At 43.7% G+C, this 18,305-nt stretch overlaps 15 non-coding genes across 15 annotated transcripts; 11 read left to right on the top strand and 4 right to left on the bottom strand.

The window, feature by feature from the left end:
* Nucleotides 1-1,305: 1,305 nt before the first annotated feature.
* TRNAI-UAU (transfer RNA isoleucine (anticodon UAU)) lies at nucleotides 1,306-1,400 on the bottom strand. The gene is made up of 2 exons: nucleotides 1,363-1,400; nucleotides 1,306-1,341 (listed from the first exon to the last, which is right to left on the bottom strand). It is a non-coding gene; the product is annotated as a tRNA-Ile (tRNA).
* Nucleotides 1,401-2,422: 1,022 nt separating this feature from the next.
* TRNAT-UGU (transfer RNA threonine (anticodon UGU)) lies at nucleotides 2,423-2,494 on the top strand. Its single transcript has one exon. It is a non-coding gene; the product is annotated as a tRNA-Thr (tRNA).
* Nucleotides 2,495-3,181: 687 nt separating this feature from the next.
* Nucleotides 3,182-3,263, top strand: TRNAS-GCU (transfer RNA serine (anticodon GCU)). Its single transcript has one exon. It is a non-coding gene; the product is annotated as a tRNA-Ser (tRNA).
* A 546-nt stretch (nucleotides 3,264-3,809) lies between these two features.
* Nucleotides 3,810-3,881, top strand: TRNAT-CGU (transfer RNA threonine (anticodon CGU)). Its single transcript has one exon. It is a non-coding gene; the product is annotated as a tRNA-Thr (tRNA).
* A 1,497-nt stretch (nucleotides 3,882-5,378) lies between these two features.
* TRNAI-UAU (transfer RNA isoleucine (anticodon UAU)) lies at nucleotides 5,379-5,473 on the bottom strand. The gene is made up of 2 exons: nucleotides 5,436-5,473; nucleotides 5,379-5,414 (listed from the first exon to the last, which is right to left on the bottom strand). It is a non-coding gene; the product is annotated as a tRNA-Ile (tRNA).
* A 1,022-nt stretch (nucleotides 5,474-6,495) lies between these two features.
* On the top strand, nucleotides 6,496-6,567 carry TRNAT-UGU (transfer RNA threonine (anticodon UGU)). Its single transcript has one exon. It is a non-coding gene; the product is annotated as a tRNA-Thr (tRNA).
* A 687-nt stretch (nucleotides 6,568-7,254) lies between these two features.
* Nucleotides 7,255-7,336, top strand: TRNAS-GCU (transfer RNA serine (anticodon GCU)). Its single transcript has one exon. It is a non-coding gene; the product is annotated as a tRNA-Ser (tRNA).
* A 546-nt stretch (nucleotides 7,337-7,882) lies between these two features.
* On the top strand, nucleotides 7,883-7,954 carry TRNAT-CGU (transfer RNA threonine (anticodon CGU)). The gene has a single exon. It is a non-coding gene; the product is annotated as a tRNA-Thr (tRNA).
* A 1,497-nt stretch (nucleotides 7,955-9,451) lies between these two features.
* On the bottom strand, nucleotides 9,452-9,546 carry TRNAI-UAU (transfer RNA isoleucine (anticodon UAU)). The gene is made up of 2 exons: nucleotides 9,509-9,546; nucleotides 9,452-9,487 (listed from the first exon to the last, which is right to left on the bottom strand). It is a non-coding gene; the product is annotated as a tRNA-Ile (tRNA).
* A 1,022-nt stretch (nucleotides 9,547-10,568) lies between these two features.
* On the top strand, nucleotides 10,569-10,640 carry TRNAT-UGU (transfer RNA threonine (anticodon UGU)). Its single transcript has one exon. It is a non-coding gene; the product is annotated as a tRNA-Thr (tRNA).
* Nucleotides 10,641-11,327: 687 nt separating this feature from the next.
* On the top strand, nucleotides 11,328-11,409 carry TRNAS-GCU (transfer RNA serine (anticodon GCU)). The gene has a single exon. It is a non-coding gene; the product is annotated as a tRNA-Ser (tRNA).
* A 546-nt stretch (nucleotides 11,410-11,955) lies between these two features.
* Nucleotides 11,956-12,027, top strand: TRNAT-CGU (transfer RNA threonine (anticodon CGU)). Its single transcript has one exon. It is a non-coding gene; the product is annotated as a tRNA-Thr (tRNA).
* Nucleotides 12,028-13,517: 1,490 nt separating this feature from the next.
* On the bottom strand, nucleotides 13,518-13,612 carry TRNAI-UAU (transfer RNA isoleucine (anticodon UAU)). Its single transcript has 2 exons — nucleotides 13,575-13,612; nucleotides 13,518-13,553 (listed from the first exon to the last, which is right to left on the bottom strand). It is a non-coding gene; the product is annotated as a tRNA-Ile (tRNA).
* A 1,022-nt stretch (nucleotides 13,613-14,634) lies between these two features.
* Nucleotides 14,635-14,706, top strand: TRNAT-UGU (transfer RNA threonine (anticodon UGU)). Its single transcript has one exon. It is a non-coding gene; the product is annotated as a tRNA-Thr (tRNA).
* Nucleotides 14,707-16,950: 2,244 nt separating this feature from the next.
* Nucleotides 16,951-17,022, top strand: TRNAT-CGU (transfer RNA threonine (anticodon CGU)). Its single transcript has one exon. It is a non-coding gene; the product is annotated as a tRNA-Thr (tRNA).
* Nucleotides 17,023-18,305: the final 1,283 nt, after the last annotated feature.

The following is an 18,305-nucleotide window of genomic DNA, read 5'->3' as shown; positions in this document are numbered from 1 at the left end:
TAGCTGCTTTGGTGAAAAGACTGTTCAAGTTCACAATGCAACGGAGGGGTGTTCCCCACCTCCATACAATCATCTCTTTGATAATGTAAACGTGCCAGGCGTGTTGAAAGACAAAGACAGACACAACCGCACATACCAGTTGAAGAAAGACAGCCAGCAAACACATTTGTATAGAGGTAAGCAAGCCTCAATTAGAGATGTGAGTCCCTCCGTTTCTGCGGGAGTCCACAAGTTTAATAAAAAATGAACACATATCTTTCATGTTCTAATGATTACCAATCTTTCTGATTAGCTCTGCATAGCTCCAATGGCTATGTGTGTGTGTGTGTGTGTATGTGCCCGTGTGTGTAGGGGAAGGGGTCGGTAGATGTGTTCACGCAGAGCAAATTGCATACATCGCCAACAGCCATTCTCTCCTGCTCCTGTGCATCCAGTTCGGAAGCGAACCCACCCAATTGTTCTATATGTCTGCTACCCTGACCGCATTCACACATCATTGGCTATTAGTATGCAGCTTGTGGGCGCTGTCAATGGGATATAAGCACCATTCCCCATGTCTGCAATAGCTAGACCAGATTCTGAGGTATGATGAGCAGGGGTCCAGGCACTTCGCCTGACGAACGCCGGGCTTAGCCCTGCCGGGCCTAGCCCTGAGGGGCCTAACTGGGCATGGCCCTGTGTAAGGTAGGCTGAGCAGGGGACCACTTGCAACTAACCTTCGGCACCAATCAGGCATGGAGAGGTCTGTGCAAATGCCCAGCCCTTTAGCAATCTCGATCTGCAAAACCTTCAACTCCTAATTCTCATGGCTCCCAGAAGCCCTAGCCCATATGCAAATAAGGCGAGTTCCTATCAGCATCCTTGTTCTGCTTGATTTTATCAAAGTGACTGCCTGATTAGTGAAAGGGTATTTATTCTCAGAGGTTTGCTTCAAAGGCGATAATGCAGTAAATAGACAACATTATTCTTTGTAAGTTGATATTGTCTCCTGGATCCTACTCCAGTAACCCTTTTTCTACCTTTACAAATGTCTTCCGTAAGTGGTGCTCAGCAGAAAATGGAGTATAATAACAGTTGACATTTTTTATTTTCTGTTCTATTTTCAAAAACCCTCCGTAGCTGTATTTAAAGCGCAAACACCCCATAAATAACTTGCAATGAGTATTCCATGTCTAAAAGGCAGAGGAGCTGTCATACAACATTAACTGACAATCAAGGAAACCTTGAGGTGAACCAAAAAATGTCCAGAACATTTATTGGTTCAATAATTCAGTTTTGAGGTGAATTAGTAAAAAGTTCCAAAGTTGCTCCAGGTGAGGCTTGAACTCACAACCTCGGCATTGCTCACTGCATGTACTGCTGTATAAGTACCGCGCGCTAACCGATTGCGCCACTGGAGCTGCTGTGTTTTGGTTTTCGACATGAAACTACACCCACAAACACACACACAAGTGTACAAAAGCACCCACAAGCTCTGGCATTGTCTTTTTAGCTGACACCAAATTATGGGTGCCTTGTAGTGCCCATATTGTGCCACTGGAGCTTACCTTTTAGCCTGATATACACTTTGCCACTGATGTTCAGCCAATGGTGCAGTCAAATGTCCCTTCTACATTTTTGTCATGCTCCAGGCAGTGCCACTGGAGCCAGCATGATGCTCTTCCTCATATTCAACACGTGTCAATTGAAACACCTCCCAATGTCATCTTGGCGATGCCTATAAACACCCCAGGACTTTGATGAATTTTTCTCAACAGCAAGTGAGGCAGTTTTCCTGCAAACGGCTGGATGTACCTCAACAAGGAACGCATTGTGGTTCTATTTTGAAGATGTTTGTGTTATTACCTGTAAAGACTTGAATGCCTAACATAATCCCTGTAGACGAGGTGGCCGAGTGGTTAAGGCGATGGACTGCTAATCTGCTGTACACGCGTGGTTTCGAATCCCACCTTTGTCGATTTTAACTTTTGAAATCTTTTTTAAACATCTGCATTGCTCTAAGCACCATTGCCATTGGCTTTCAAAGAACATACAGACAAAAGTGAAAATATGCATGTTAGTTGATTAAGAAGGACACAAACAAGGTTGTCGTGTTACTGGCAGGAATGCAATCTGCTGTGCTTGACTACCCTTTGAGCCAGAATCCGGATAGAAATTTAAAAAAGCAAAGGTAATATCCATATTGTCTCTCTGCTGCCATGTACATGTTTTTTTCAACTTTCACGCATCACATCTCCTCATTAGTCACCCTAAAATTGCGCGGAATACGCACAAATTAGCTGCTCCTCAAAAAATCGGCCAGAAAAAAACAGGTCAAATCACAATCATATACATACATTCTCACACACCCTTCAAATATGTCTACCCAGTAAACATCATGTTGTGTGCTCGTTGTGTTGCTGTTATGCGTCATAACCTGAGGGGCTCTGTAGCTCAGTGGCAGAGCACTGGTCTTGTAAACCAGGGGTCGTGAGTTCGATCCTCATCAGGGCCTCCAAATGGTAATTTTCTTGAACATTGTTGAATAGGAACTGATATTGCACATTGTACCTGTGCAACCTTTTACCAATGGATTCGGGCCTATAACAAAGCCACAAGCGCAAGGTGTCTGAATAGTCTGTGGGGAAGGTCGGCTTTCTGGACCTAATTTCTTCAAGAAAAAGACCTTGATAATCTTGTGATGACAGATGCAGATGATCACGGTGAAGCCCTTACTCTATTGAACAGTACAGCGGTTCTGGGTTGCACGCCTTTCTCTATTTTCAGGGACGTTGATGTGGCAAAATTTAATTGGAAAAGGGTTATTGCCATCACTCACTATTTAAATTCAATGACATCACAGGAAGCAGCAGCATCTGAACTTTGATCTTGGCTGGAAACGTTGAATGATGCCAAACACTGGGAAACTGGAGCTTGCGTTATGCTGGTTTTACTACTAATGGTGTGCCATACGGAAGCTCAAGCACCTTCCTCTGGATTAGTGTTGTGAACCCTCCAGGAGCTCTTGTTATATTTTTCTGAACTTCAACTTGATGTGTTTATCTATCAATGGCCGGGTAAGAAAGAACGAGTCAACGATCTTGTTTCTACTATGACAAACATGATCTATTTTTCACTGACTTTGCACCACCATTGTTTTATCTCTTCTTTAAGCATGGGACTCGAGCACCGTTCCCAAACAGACGAGGTGGCCGAGTGGTTAAGGCGATGGACTGCTAATCCATTGTGCTCTGCACGCGTGGGTTCGAATCCCACCTTCGTCGTATTTTTTCTTTATAGTCTGCATTTAAACATAGACCAAAGTCTTTCAACCTCCCAGTGAAAGACAGGAATGAGTACAGATATGGAAATAGAGATGTAAAAATAAGTTCATTGGTGCAGGCGGAGAATGAAATTAGTCAAAGACTTTCCTCGTAGGTTTCCATTCTTTACTATTATAGGAGCCAAAATCAGCGCAGTTAGTAAATTCCCAAGCTTACATCCCAAATTCTTTTTTCTTTTAGTTGTCTGCCTTTTACATGTTCCTTTTGCCATCATTCTGACCTGCTATCTAAACTCATGAACCTGTTCAGCATCCTACTCAATACATACATACTCGTAAAAGTACATACTCAAGCGCATACCGACAATGTATCACCAACATAAGCACACACGCTTTCGCAAATCAGATGTATGATGACGTACTGAACACATGCAGAGATATACAGCCATTTTTACACAACCAGGAATTCATATACCTGGAGATCTACCTAGGTAAAACCCATGGTTTCTTTGCACTTTCTGTTGTTGGCTGTGAGCAAGCAGCAGGTGGCCTTGTAGCTCAGTGGCAGAGCACTGGTCTCGTAAACCAGCGGTCATGAGTACAAACCTCATCAGGGCCTCGGGCGGATTATTTTCAAAAAGCACGGGGAAGAGAAGCCAGAGTTGCACCATCTACAGAGAACCTTTTATGACGGGATGCATCCTCATAATTGAAGTCTTCCACAGAAGGAGTGAAATAGAGTTCGAGAGGAAGGCCTAATGTTTTCAGGCAAAGACTGACAAAAACCTTGCAATGTCGCATGTAGCTGCTTTGGTGAAAAGACTGTTCAAGTTCACAATGCAACGGAGGGGTGTTCCCCATCTCCATACAATCATCTCTTTGATAATGTAAACGTGCCAGGCGTGTTGAAAGACAAAGACAGACACAACCGCACATACCAGTTGAAGAAATACAGCCAGCAAACACATTTGTATAGAGGTAAGCAAGCCTCAATTAGAGATGTGAGTCCCTCCGTTTCTGCGGGAGTCCACAAGTTTAATAAAAAATGAACACATATCTTTCATGTTCTAATGATTACCAATCTTTCTGATTAGCTCTGCATAGCTCCAATGGCTATGTGTGTGTGTGTGTGTATGTGCCCGTGTGTGTAGGGGAAGGGGTCGGTAGATGTGTTCACGCAGAGCAAGTTGCATACATCGCCAACAGCCATTCTCTCCTGCTCCTGTGCATCCAGTTCGGAAGCGAACCCACCCAATTGTTCTATATGTCTGCTACCCTGACCGCATTCACACATCATTGGCTATTAGTATGCAGCTTGTGGGCGCTGTCAATGGGATATAAGCACCATTCCCCATGTCTGCAATAGCTAGACCAGATTCTGAGGTATGATGAGCAGGGGTCCAGGCACTTCGCCTGACGAACGCCTGACGAACGCCGGGCTTAGCCCTGCCGGGCCTAGCCCTGAGGGGCCTAACTGGGCATGGCCCTGTGTAAGGTAGGCTGAGCAGGGGACCACTTGCAACTAACCTTCGGCACCAATCAGGCATGGAGAGGTCTGTGCAAAGGCCCAGCCCTTTAGCAATCTCGATCTGCAAAACCTTCAACTCCTAATTCTCATGGCTCCCAGAAGCCCTAGCCCATATGCAAATGAGGCGAGTTCCTATCAGCATCCTTGTTCTGCTTGATTTTATCAAAGTGACTGCCTGATTAGTGAAAGGGTATTTATTCTCAGAGGTTTGCTTCAAAGGCGATAATGCAGTAAATAGACAACATTATTCTTTGTAAGTTGATATTGTCTCCTGGATCCTACTCCAGTAACCCTTTTTCTACCTTTACAAATGTCTTCCGTAAGTGGTGCTCAGCAGAAAATGGAGTATAATAACAGTTGACATTTTTTATTTTCTGTTCTATTTTCAAAAACCCTCCGTAGCTGTATTTAAAGCGCAAACACCCCATAAATAACTTGCAATGAGTATTCCATGTCTAAAAGGCAGAGGAGCTGTCATACAACATTAACTGACAATCAAGGAAACCTTGAGGTGAACCAAAAAATGTCCAGAACATTTATTGGTTCAATAATTCAGTTTTGAGGTGAATTAGTAAAAAGTTCCAAAGTTGCTCCAGGTGAGGCTTGAACTCACAACCTCGGCATTGCTCACTGCATGTACTGCTGTATAAGTACCGTGCGCTAACCGATTGCGCCACTGGAGCTGCTGGGTTTTGGTTTTCGACATGAAACTACACCCACAAACACACACACAAGTGTACAAAAGCACCCACAAGCTCTGGCATTGTCTTTTTAGCTGACACCAAATTATGGGTGCCTTGTAGTGCCCATATTGTGCCACTGGAGCTTACCTTTTAGCCTGATATACACTTTGCCACTGATGTTCAGCCAATGGTGCAGTCAAATGTCCCTTCTACATTTTTGTCATGCTGCAGGCAGTGCCACTGGAGCCAGCATGATGCTCTTCCTCATATTCAACACGTGTCAATTGAAACACCTCCCAATGTCATCTTGGCGATGCCTATAAACACCCCAGGACTTTGATGAATTTTTCTCAACAGCAAGTGAGGCAGTTTTCCTGCAAACGGCTGGATGTACCTCAACAAGGAACGCATTGTGGTTCTATTTTGAAGATGTTTGTGTTATTACCTGTAAAGACTTGAATGCCTAACATAATCCCTGTAGACGAGGTGGCCGAGTGGTTAAGGCGATGGACTACTAATCTGCTGTACACGCGTGGTTTCGAATCCCACCTTTGTCGATTTTAACTTTTGAAATCTTTTTTAAACATCTGCATTGCTCTAAGCACCATTGCCATTGGCTTTCAAAGAACATACAGACAAAAGTGAAAATATGCATGTTAGTTGATTAAGAAGGACACAAACAAGGTTGTCGTGTTACTGGCAGGAATGCAATCTGCTGTGCTTGACTACCCTTTGAGCCAGAATCCGGATAGAAATTTAAAAAAGCAAAGGTAATATCCATATTGTCTCTCTGCTGCCATGTACATGTTTTTTTCAACTTTCACGCATCACATCTCCTCATTAGTCACCCTAAAATTGCGCGGAATACGCACAAATTAGCTGCTCCTCAAAAAATCGGCCAGAAAAAAACAGGTCAAATCACAATCATATACATACATTCTCACACACCCTTCAAATATGTCTACCCAGTAAACATCATGTTGTGTGCTCGTTGTGTTGCTGTTATGCGTCATAACCTGAGGGGCTCTGTAGCTCAGTGGCAGAGCACTGGTCTTGTAAACCAGGGGTCGTGAGTTCGATCCTCATCAGGGCCTCCAAATGGTAATTTTCTTGAACATTGTTGAATAGGAACTGATATTGCACATTGTACCTGTGCAACCTTTTACCAATGGATTCGGGCCTATAACAAAGCCACAAGCGCAAGGTGTCTGAATAGTCTGTGGGGAAGGTCGGCTTTCTGGACCTAATTTCTTCAAGAAAAAGACCTTGATAATCTTGTGATGACAGATGCAGATGATCACGGTGAAGCCCTTACTCTATTGAACAGTACAGCGGTTCTGGTTTGCACGCCTTTCTCTATTTTCAGGGACGTTGATGTGGCAAAATTTAATTGGAAAAGGGTTATTGCCATCACTCACTATTTAAATTCAATGACATCACAGGAAGCAGCAGCATCTGAACTTTGATCTTGGCTGGAAACGTTGAATGATGCCAAACACTGGGAAACTGGAGCTTGCGTTATGCTGGTTTTACTACTAATGGTGTGCCATACGGAAGCTCAAGCACCTTCCTCTGGATTAGTGTTGTGAACCCTCCAGGAGCTCTTGTTATATTTTTCTGAACTTCAACTTGATGTGTTTATCTATCAATGGCCGGGTAAGGAAGAACGAGTCAACAATCTTGTTTCTACTATGACAAACATGATCTATTTTTCACTGACTTTGCACCACCATTGTTTTATCTCTTCTTTAAGCATGGGACTCGAGCACTGTTCCCAAACAGACGAGGTGGCCGAGTGGTTAAGGCGATGGACTGCTAATCCATTGTGCTCTGCACGCGTGGGTTCGAATCCCACCTTCGTTGTGTTTTTTCTTTATAGTCTGCATTTAAACATAGACCAAAGTCTTTCAACCTCCCTGTGAAAGACAGGAATGAGTACAGATATGGAAATAGAGATGTAAAAATAAGTTCATTGGTGCAGGCGGAGAATGAAATTAGTCAAAGACTTTCCTCGTAGGTTTCCATTCTTTACTATTATAGGAGCCAAAATCAGCACAGTTAGTAAATTCCCAAGCTTACATCCCAAATTCTTTTTTCTTTTAGTTGTCTGCCTTTTACATGTTCCTTTTGCCATCATTCTGACCTGCTATCTAAACTCATGAACCTGTTCAGCATCCTACTCAATACATACATACCCGTAAAAGTACATACTCAAACGCATACCGACAATGTATCACCAACATAAGCACACACGCTTTCGCAAATCAGATGTATGATGACGTACTGAACACATGCAGAGATATACAGCCATTTTTACACAACCAGAAATTCATATACCTGGAGATCTACCTAGGTAAAACCCATGGTTTCTTTGCACTTTCTGTTGTTGGCTGTGAGCAAGCAGCAGGTGGCCTTGTAGCTCAGTGGCAGAGCACTGGTCTCGTAAACTAGGGGTCATGAGTTCAAACCTCATCAGGGCCTCGGGCGGATTATTTTCAAAAAGCACGGGGAAGAGAAGCCAGAGTTGCACCATCTACAGAGAACCTTTTATGACGGGATGCATCCTCATAATTGAAGTCTTCCACAGAAGGAGTGAAATAGAGTTCGAGAGGAAGGCCTAATGTTTTCAGGCAAAGACTGACAAAAACCTTGCAATGTCGCATGTAGCTGCTTTGGTGAAAAGACTGTTCAAGTTCACAATGCAACGGAGGGGTGTTCCCCATCTCCATACAATCATCTCTTTGATAATGTAAACGTGCCAGGCGTGTTGAAAGACAAAGACAGACACAACCGCACATACCAGTTGAAGAAAGACAGCCAGCAAACACATTTGTATAGAGGTAAGCAAGCCTCAATTAGAGATGTGAGTCCCTCCGTTTCTGCGGGAGTCCACAAGTTTAATAAAAAATGAACACATATCTTTCATGTTCTAATGATTACCAATCTTTCTGATTAGCTCTGCGTAGCTCCAATGGCTATGTGTGTGTGTGTGTGTATGTGCCCGTGTGTGTAGGGGAAGGGGTCGGTAGATGTGTTCACGCAGAGCAAGTTGCATACATCGCCAACAGCCATTCTCTCCTGCTCCTGTGCATCCAGTTCGGAAGCGAACCCACCCAATTGTTCTATATGTCTGCTACCCTGACCGCATTCACACATCATTGGCTATTAGTATGCAGCTTGTGGGCGCTGTCAATGGGATATAAGCACCATTCCCCATGTCTGCAATAGCTAGACCAGATTCTGAGGTATGATGAGCAAGGGTCCAGGCACTTCGCCTGACGAACGCCTGACGAACGCCGGGCTTAGCCCTGCCGGGCCTAGCCCTGAGGGGCCTAACTGGGCATGGCCCTGTGTAAGGTAGGCTGAGCAGGGGACCACTTGCAACTAACCTTCGGCACCAATCAGGCATGGAGAGGTCTGTGCAAATGCCCAGCCCTTTAGCAATCTCGATCTGCAAAACCTTCAACTCCTAATTCTCATGGCTCCCAGAAGCCCTAGCCCATATGCAAATGAGGCGAGTTCCTATCAGCATCCTTGTTCTGCTTGATTTTATCAAAGTGACTGCCTGATTAGTGAAAGGGTATTTATTCTCAGAGGTTTGCTTCAAAGGCGATAATGCAGTAAATAGACAACATTATTCTTTGTAAGTTGATATTGTCTCCTGGATCCTACTCCAGTAACCCTTTTTCTACCTTTACAAATGTCTTCCGTAAGTGGTGCTCAGCAGAAAATGGAGTATAATAACAGTTGACATTTTTTATTTTCTGTTCTATTTTCAAAAACCCTCCGTAGCTGTATTTAAAGCGCAAACACCCCATAAATAACTTGCAATGAGTATTCCATGTCTAAAAGGCAGAGGAGCTGTCATACAACATTAACTGACAATCAAGGAAACCTTGAGGTGAACCAAAAAATGTCCAGAACATTTATTGGTTCAATAATTCAGTTTTGAGGTGAATTAGTAAAAAGTTCCAAAGTTGCTCCAGGTGAGGCTTGAACTCACAACCTCGGCATTGCTCACTGCATGTACTGCTGTATAAGTACCGCGCGCTAACCGATTGCGCCACTGGAGCTGCTGTGTTTTGGTTTTCGACATGAAACTACACCCACAAACACACACACAAGTGTACAAAAGCACCCACAAGCTCTGGCATTGTCTTTTTAGCTGACACCAAATTATGGGTGCCTTGTAGTGCCCATATTGTGCCACTGGAGCTTACCTTTTAGCCTGATATACACTTTGCCTCTGATGTTCAGCCAATGGTGCAGTCAAATGTCCCTTCTACATTTTTGTCATGCTGCAGGCAGTGCCACTGGAGCCAGCATGATGCTCTTCCTCATATTCAACACGTGTCAATTGAAACACCTCCCAATGTCATCTTGGCGATGCCTATAAACACCCCAGGACTTTGATGAATTTTTCTCAACAGCAAGTGAGGCAGTTTTCCTGCAAACGGCTGGATGTACCTCAACAAGGAACGCATTGTGGTTCTATTTTGAAGATGTTTGTGTTATTACCTGTAAAGACTTGAATGCCTAACATAATCCCTGTAGACGAGGTGGCCGAGTGGTTAAGGCGATGGACTGCTAATCTGCTGTACACGCGTGGTTTCGAATCCCACCTTTGTCGATTTTAACTTTTGAAATCTTTTTTAAACATCTGCATTGCTCTAAGCACCATTGCCATTGGCTTTCAAAGAACATACAGACAAAAGTGAAAATATGCATGTTAGTTGATTAAGAAGGACACAAACAAGGTTGTCGTGTTACTGGCAGGAATGCAATCTGCTGTGCTTGACTACCCTTTGAGCCAGAATCCGGATAGAAATTTAAAAAAGCAAAGGTAATATCCATATTGTCTCTCTGCTGCCATGTACATGTTTTTTTCAACTTTCACGCATCACATCTCCTCATTAGTCACCCTAAAATTGCGCGGAATACGCACAAATTAGCTGCTCCTCAAAAAATCGCCCAGAAAAAAACAGGTCAAATCACAATCATATACATACATTCTCACACACCCTTCAAATATGTCTACCCAGTAAACATCATGTTGTGTGCTCGTTGTGTTGCTGTTATGCGTCATAACCTGAGGGGCTCTGTAGCTCAGTGGCAGAGCACTGGTCTTGTAAACCAGGGGTCGTGAGTTCGATCCTCATCAGGGCCTCCAAACGGTAATTTTCTTGAACATTGTTGAATAGGAACTGATATTGCACATTGTACCTGTGCAACCTTTTACCAATGGATTCGGGCCTATAACAAAGCCACAAGCGCAAGGTGTCTGAATAGTCTGTGGGGAAGGTCGGCTTTCTGGACCTAATTTCTTCAAGAAAAAGACCTTGATAATCTTGTGATGACAGATGCAGATGATCACGGTGAAGCCCTTACTCTATTGAACAGTACAGCGGTTCTGGGTTGCACGCCTTTCTCTATTTTCAGGGACGTTGATGTGGCAAAATTTAATTGGAAAAGGGTTATTGCCATCACTCACTATTTAAATTCAATGACATCACAGGAAGCAGCAGCATCTGAACTTTGATCTTGGCTGGAAACGTTGAATGATGCCAAACACTGGGAAACTGGAGCTTGCGTTATGCTGGTTTTACTACTAATGGTGTGCCATACGGAAGCTCAAGCACCTTCCTCTGGATTAGTGTTGTGAACCCTCCAGGAGCTCTTGTTATATTTTTCTGAACTTCAACTTGATGTGTTTATCTATCAATGGCCGGGTAAGGAAGAACGAGTCAACGATCTTGTTTCTACTATGACAAACATGATCTATTTTTCACTGACTTTGCACCACCATTGTTTTATCTCTTCTTTAAGCATGGGACTCGAGCACCGTTCCCAAACAGACGAGGTGGCCGAGTGGTTAAGGCGATGGACTGCTAATTCATTGTGCTCTGCACGCGTGGGTTCAAATCCCACCTTCGTCGTATTTTTTCTTTATAGTCTGCATTTAAACATAGACCAAAGTCTTTCAACCTCCCTGTGAAAGACAGGAATGAGTACAGATATGTAAATAGAGATGTAAAAATAAGTTCATTGGTGCAGGCGGAGAATGAAATTAGTCAAAGACTTTCCTCGTAGGTTTCCATTCTTTACTATTATAGGAGCCAAAATCAGCGCAGTTAGTAAATTCCCAAGCTTACATCCCAAATTCTTTTTTCTTTTAGTTGTCTGCCTTTTACATGTTCCTTTTGCCATCATTCTGACCTGCTATCTAAACTCATGAACCTGTTCAGCATCCTACTCAATACATACATACCCGTAAAAGTACATACTCAAACGCATACCGACAATGTATCACCAACATAAGCACACACGCTTTCGCAAATCAGATGTATGATGACGTACTGAACACATGCAGAGATATACAGCCATTTTTACACAACCAGAAATTCATATACCTGGAGATCTAACTAGGTAAAACCCATGGTTTCTTTGCACTTTCTGTTGTTGGCTGTGAGCAAGCAGCAGGTGGCCTTGTAGCTCAGTGGCAGAGCACTGGTCTCGTAAACCAGCGGTCATGAGTTCAAACCTCATCAGGGCCTCGGGCGGATTATTTTCAAAAAGCACGGGGAAGAGAAGCCAGAGTTGCACCATCTACAGAGAACCTTTTATGACGGGATGCATCCTCATAATTGAAGTCTTCCACAGAAGGAGTGAAATAGAGTTCGAGAGGAAGGCCTAATGTTTTCAGGCAAAGACTGACAAAAACCTTGCAATGTCGCATGTAGCTGCTTTGGTGAAAAGACTGTTCAAGTTCACAATGCAACGGAGGGGTGTTCCCCACATCCATACAATCATCTCTTTGATAATGTAAACGTGCCAGGCGTGTTGAAAGACAAAGACAGACACAACCGCACATACCAGTTGAAGAAAGACAGCCAGCAAACACATTTGTATAGAGGTAAGCAAGCCTCAATTAGAGATGTGAGTCCCTCCGTTTCTGCGGGAGTCCACAAGTTTAATAAAAAATGAACACATATCTTTCATGTTCTAATGATTACCAATCTTTCTGATTAGCTCTGCATAGCTCCAAAGGCTATGTGTGTGTGTGTGTGTGTGTATGTGCCCGTGTGTGTAGGGGAAGGGGTCGGTAGATGTGTTCACGCAGAGCAAGTTGCATACATCGCCAACAGCCATTCTCTCCTGCTCCTGTGCATCCAGTTCGGAAGCGAACCCACCCAATTGTTCTATATGTCTGCTACCCTGACCGCATTCACACATCATTGGCTATTAGTATGCAGCTTGTGGGCGCTGTCAATGGGATATAAGCACCATTCCCCATGTCTGCAATAGCTAGACCAGATTCTGAGGTATGATGAGCAGGGGTCCAGGCACTTCGCCTGACGAACGCCGGGCTTAGCCCTGCCGGGCCTAGCCCTGAGGGGCCTAACTGGGCATGGCCCTGTGTAAGGTAGGGTGAGCAGGGGACCACTTGCAACTAACCTTCGGCACCAATCAGGCATGGAGAGGTCTGTGCAAATGCCCAGCCCTTTAGCAATCTCGATCTGCAAAACCTTCAACTCCTAATTCTCATGGCTCCCAGAAGCCCTAGCCCATATGCAAATGAGGCGAGTTCCTATCAGCATCCTTGTTCTGCTTGATTTTATCAAAGTGACTGCCTGATTAGTGAAAGGGTATTTATTCTCAGAGGTTTGCTTCAAAGGCGATAATGCAGTAAATAGACAACATTATTCTTTGTAAGTTGATATTGTCTCCTGGATCCTACTCCAGTAACCCTTTTTCTACCTTTACAAATGTCTTCCGTAAGTGGTGCTCAGCAGAAAATGGAGTATAATAACAGTTGACATTTTTTATTTTCTGTTCTATTTTCAAAAACCCTCCGTAGCTGTATTTAAAGCGCAAACACCCCATAAATAACTTGCAATGAGTATTCCATGTCTAAAAGGCAGAGGAGCTGTCATACAACATTAACTGACAATCAAGGAAACCTTGAGGTGAACCAAAAAATGTCCAGAACATTTATTGGTTCAATAATTCAGTTTTGAGGTGAATTAGTAAAAAGTTCCAAAGTTGCTCCAGGTGAGGCTTGAACTCACAACCTCGGCATTGCTCACTGCATGTACTGCTGTATAAGTACCGCGCGCTAACCGATTGCGCCACTGGAGCTGCTGTGTTTTGGTTTTCGACATGAAACTACACCCACAAACACACACACAAGTGTACAAAAGCACCCACAAGCTCTGGCATTGTCTTTTTAGCTGACACCAAATTATGGGTGCCTTGTAGTGCCCATATTGTGCCACTGGAGCTTACCTTTTAGCCTGATATACACTTTGCCACTGATGTTCAGCCAATGGTGCAGTCAAATGTCCCTTCTACATTTTTGTCATGCTGCAGGCAGTGCCACTGGAGCCAGCATGATGCTCTTCCTCATATTTAACACGTGTCAATTGAAACACCTCCCAATGTCATCTTGGCGATGCCTATAAACACCCCAGGACTTTGATGAATTTTTCTCAACAGCAAGTGAGGCAGTTTTCCTGCAAACGGCTGGATGTACCTCAACAAGGAACGCATTGTGGTTCTATTTTGAAGATGTTTGTGTTATTACCTGTAAAGACTTGAATGCCTAACATAATCCCTGTAGACGAGGTGGCCGAGTGGTTAAGGCGATGGACTGCTAATCTGCTGTACACGCGTGGTTTCGAATCCCACCTTTGTCGATTTTAACTTTTGAAATCTTTTTTAAACATCTGCATTGCTCTAAGCACCATTGCCATTGGCTTTCAAAGAACATACAGACAAAAGTGAAAATATGCATGTTAGTTGATTAAGAAGGACACAAACAAGGTTGTCGTGTTACTGGCAGGAATGCAATCTGCTGTGCTTGACTACCCTTTGAGCCAGAATCCGGATAGAAATTTAAAAAAGCAAAGGTAATATCCATATTGTCTCTCTGCTGCCATGTACATGTTTTTTTCAACTTTCACGCATCACATCTCCTCATTAGTCACCCTAAAATTGCGCGGAATACGCACAAATTAGCTGCTCCTCAAAAAATCGCCCAGAAAAAAACAGGTCAAATCACAATCATATACATACATTCTCACACACCCTTCAAATATGTCTACCCAGTAAACATCATGTTGTGTGCTCGTTGTGTTGCTGTTATGCGTCATAACCTGAGGGGCTCTGTAGCTCAGTGGCAGAGCACTGGTCTTGTAAACCAGCGGTCGTGAGTTCGATCCTCATCAGGGCCTCCAAATGGTAATTTTCTTGAACATTGTTGAATAGGAACTGATATTGCACATTGTACCTGTGCAACCTTTTACCAATGGATTCGGGCCTATAACAAAGCCACAAGCGCAAGGTGTCTGAATAGTCTGTGGGGAAGGTCGGCTTTCTGGACCTAATTTCTTCAAGAAAAAGACCTTGATAATCTTGTGATGACAGATGCAGATGATCACGGTGAAGCCCTTACTCTATTGAACAGTACAGCGGTTCTGGGTTGCACGCCTTTCTCTATTTTCAGGGACGTTGATGTGGCAAAATTTAATTGGAAAAGGGTTATTGCCATCACTCACTATTTAAATTCAATGACATCACAGGAAGCAGCAGCATCTGAACTTTGATCTTGGCTGGAAACGTTGAATGATGCCAAACACTGGGAAACTGGAGCTTGCGTTATGCTGGTTTTACTACTAATGGTGTGCCATACGGAAGCTCAAGCACCTTCCTCTGGATTAGTGTTGTGAACCCTCCAGGAGCTCTTGTTATATTTTTCTGAACTTCAACTTGATGTGTTTATCTATCAATGGCCGGGTAAGGAAGAACGAGTCAACGATCTTGTTTCTACTATGACAAACATGATCTATTTTTCACTGACTTTGCACCACCATTGTTTGATCTCTTCTTTAAGCATGGGACTCGAGCACCGCTCCCAAACAGACGAGGTGGCCGAGTGGTTATGGACTGCTAATCCATTGTGCTCTGCACGCGTGGGTTCAAATCCCACCTTCGTCGTATTTTTTCTTTATAGTCTGCATTTAAACATAGACCAAAGTCTTTCAACCTCCCTGTGAAAGACAGGAATGAGTACAGATATTTATTTATTTATTTATTTATTCGCATTTGTTAAGCGCACATCAGACCGAAGGCATCGTGGCGCTGGTTACAGAGTTGCTTACTTAGTTACATACAGTTCAAGTGGATACATTTTTGCATGTGTGCAAAAGCAGCAGGAGTACATGCAATCGTGATTAGTTGAATAGTGCAGTTTTAAGCTTTTTTCGGAAGGAGAATAGAGATGTATCAGCTCTGAGGTCAGTGGGAAGGGAGTTCCAGAGTTTAGGTGCGAGGAAAGGGAAGCCTATACCTCCTGCTTTGGTTCTGTTGATGCGAGGTATTGTTAGTTGGTTCGTATATTGTGCTCGTCTAGGTCTTGTGGATTGGTATCTATCTATCGTGTCTGATAAATAGGAGGGAGCTGTTCGGTTGATACATTTGTGGGTGGTTGTGAGGATTTTGAAGGAAATACGGTCTTTAACTGGGAGCCAATGTGCAGCTATTCTGGCCTGTGTGATGTGTTCTCTTTTGGGTATGCTGAGGGCTGCTCTGAGAGCATTGTTTTGAGTGGTTTGGAGCCTAGATAGGTTTTTTTGGGAGGTTCCGGCTAGGAGTGCATTACAATAGTCTAGTTTGGCTCCTATAGTTGCTCGGGCGATGGAGAGGCAGCTATCCTTGGTTAGGAATGGTTTTATTGCATTAATGAGTTTAGTAGTAAGTGCTGAGGCCGAGACTATGGCGCTGACTTGTTTGTCCATGGAAAGTGTTGCGTCTATGTGAACCCCCAGTGTTTTGACTGAGGATAGGACAGGGATGATGCAATTGTCTATGTTGAAATTGATGTACAGTGGGTTGAGTTTGGAGAGGGTCGATTTCTGTCCTAAAATGAGGATTTCGGTCTTGTCCCCGTTCAAGCAGAGGCCGTTGGTAGCCATCCAGGCCTGTATGGTAGAGTAGATTTGCTGTAAGGTAGATGCATATAGAGATGTAAAAATAAGTTCATTGGTGCAGGCGGAGAATGAAATTAGTCAAAGACTTTCCTCGTAGGTTTCCATTCTTTACTATTATAGGAGCCAAAATCAGCGCAGTTAGTAAATTCCCAAGCTTACATCCCAAATTCTTTTTTCTTTTAGTTGTCTGCCTTTTACATGTTCCTTTTGCCATCATTCTGACCTGCTATCTAAACTCATGAACCTGTTCAGCATCCTACTCAATACATACATACCCGTAAAAGTACATACTCAAACGCATACCGACAATGTATCACCAACATAAGCACACACGCTTTCGCAAATCAGATGTATGATGACGTACTGAACACATGCAGAGATATACAGCCATTTTTACACAACCAGAAATTCATATACCTGGAGATCTAACTAGGTAAAACCCATGGTTTCTTTGCACTTTCTGTTGTTGGCTGTGAGCAAGCAGCAGGTGGCCTTGTAGCTCAGTGGCAGAGCACTGGTCTCGTAAACCAGGGGTCATGAGTTCAAACCTCATCAGGGCTTCGGGCGGATTATTTTCAAAAAGCACGGGGAAGAGAAGCCAGAGTTGCACCATCTACAGAGAACCTTTTATGACGGGATGCATCCTCATAATTGAAGTCTTCCACAGAAGGAGTGAAATAGAGTTCGAGAGGAAGGCCTAATGTTTTCAGGCAAAGACTGACAAAAACCTTGCAATGTCGCATGTAGCTGCTTTGGTGAAAAGACTGTTCAAGTTCACAATGCAACGGAGGGGTGTTCCCCATCTCCATACAATCATCTCTTTGATAATGTAAACGTGCCAGGCGTGTTGAAAGACAAAGACAGACACAACCGCACATACCAGTTGAAGAAAGACAGCCAGCAAACACATTTGTATAGAGGTAAGCAAGCCTCAATTAGAGATGTGAGTCCCTCCGTTTCTGCGGGAGTCCACAAGTTTAATAAAAAATGAACACATATCTTTCATGTTCTAATGATTACCAATCTTTCTGATTAGCTCTGCATAGCTCCAATGGCTATGTGTGTGTAGGGGAAGGGGTCGGTAGATGTGTTCACGCAGAGCAAGTTGCATACATCGCCAACAGCCATTCTCTCCTGCTCCTGTGCATCCAGTTCGGAAGCGAACCCACCCAATTGTTCTATATGTCTGCTAACCTGACCGCATTCACACATCATTGGCTATTAGTATGCAGCTTGTGGGCGCTGTCAATGGGATATAAGCACCATTCCCCATGTCTGCAATAGCTAGACCAGATTCTGAGGTATGATGAGCAGGGGTCCAGGCACTTCGCCTGACGAACGCCGGGCTTAGCCCTGCCGGGCCTAGCCCTGAGGGGCCTAACTGGGCATGGCCCTGTGTAAGGTAGGCTGAGCAGGGGACCACTTGCAACTAACCTTCGGCACCAATCAGGCATGGAGAGGTCTGTGCAAATGCCCAGCCCTTTAGCAATCTCGATCTGCAAAACCTTCAACTCCTAATTCTCATGGCTCCCAGAAGCCCTAGCCCATATGCAAATGAGGCGAGTTCCTATCAGCATCCTTGTTCTGCTTGATTTTATCAAAGTGACTGCCTGATTAGTGAAAGGGTATTTATTCTCAGAGGTTTGCTTCAAAGGCGATAATGCAGTAAATAGACAACATTATTCTTTGTAAGTTGATATTGTCTCCTGGATCCTACTCCAGTAACCCTTTTTCTACCTTTACAAATGTCTTCCGTAAGTGGTGCTCAGCAGAAAATGGAGTATAATAACAGTTGACATTTTTTATTTTCTGTTCTATTTTCAAAAACCCTCCGTAGCTGTATT

The sequence above is a fragment of the Ambystoma mexicanum genome, unplaced genomic scaffold (assembly GCF_040938575.1).
Source record: "Ambystoma mexicanum isolate Mex_15411 unplaced genomic scaffold, UKY_AmexF1_1 Mex_scaf46, whole genome shotgun sequence".
NCBI lineage: Eukaryota > Metazoa > Chordata > Amphibia > Caudata > Ambystomatidae > Ambystoma > Ambystoma mexicanum.
This window is presented reverse-complemented; position numbering and strand designations above follow the sequence as displayed.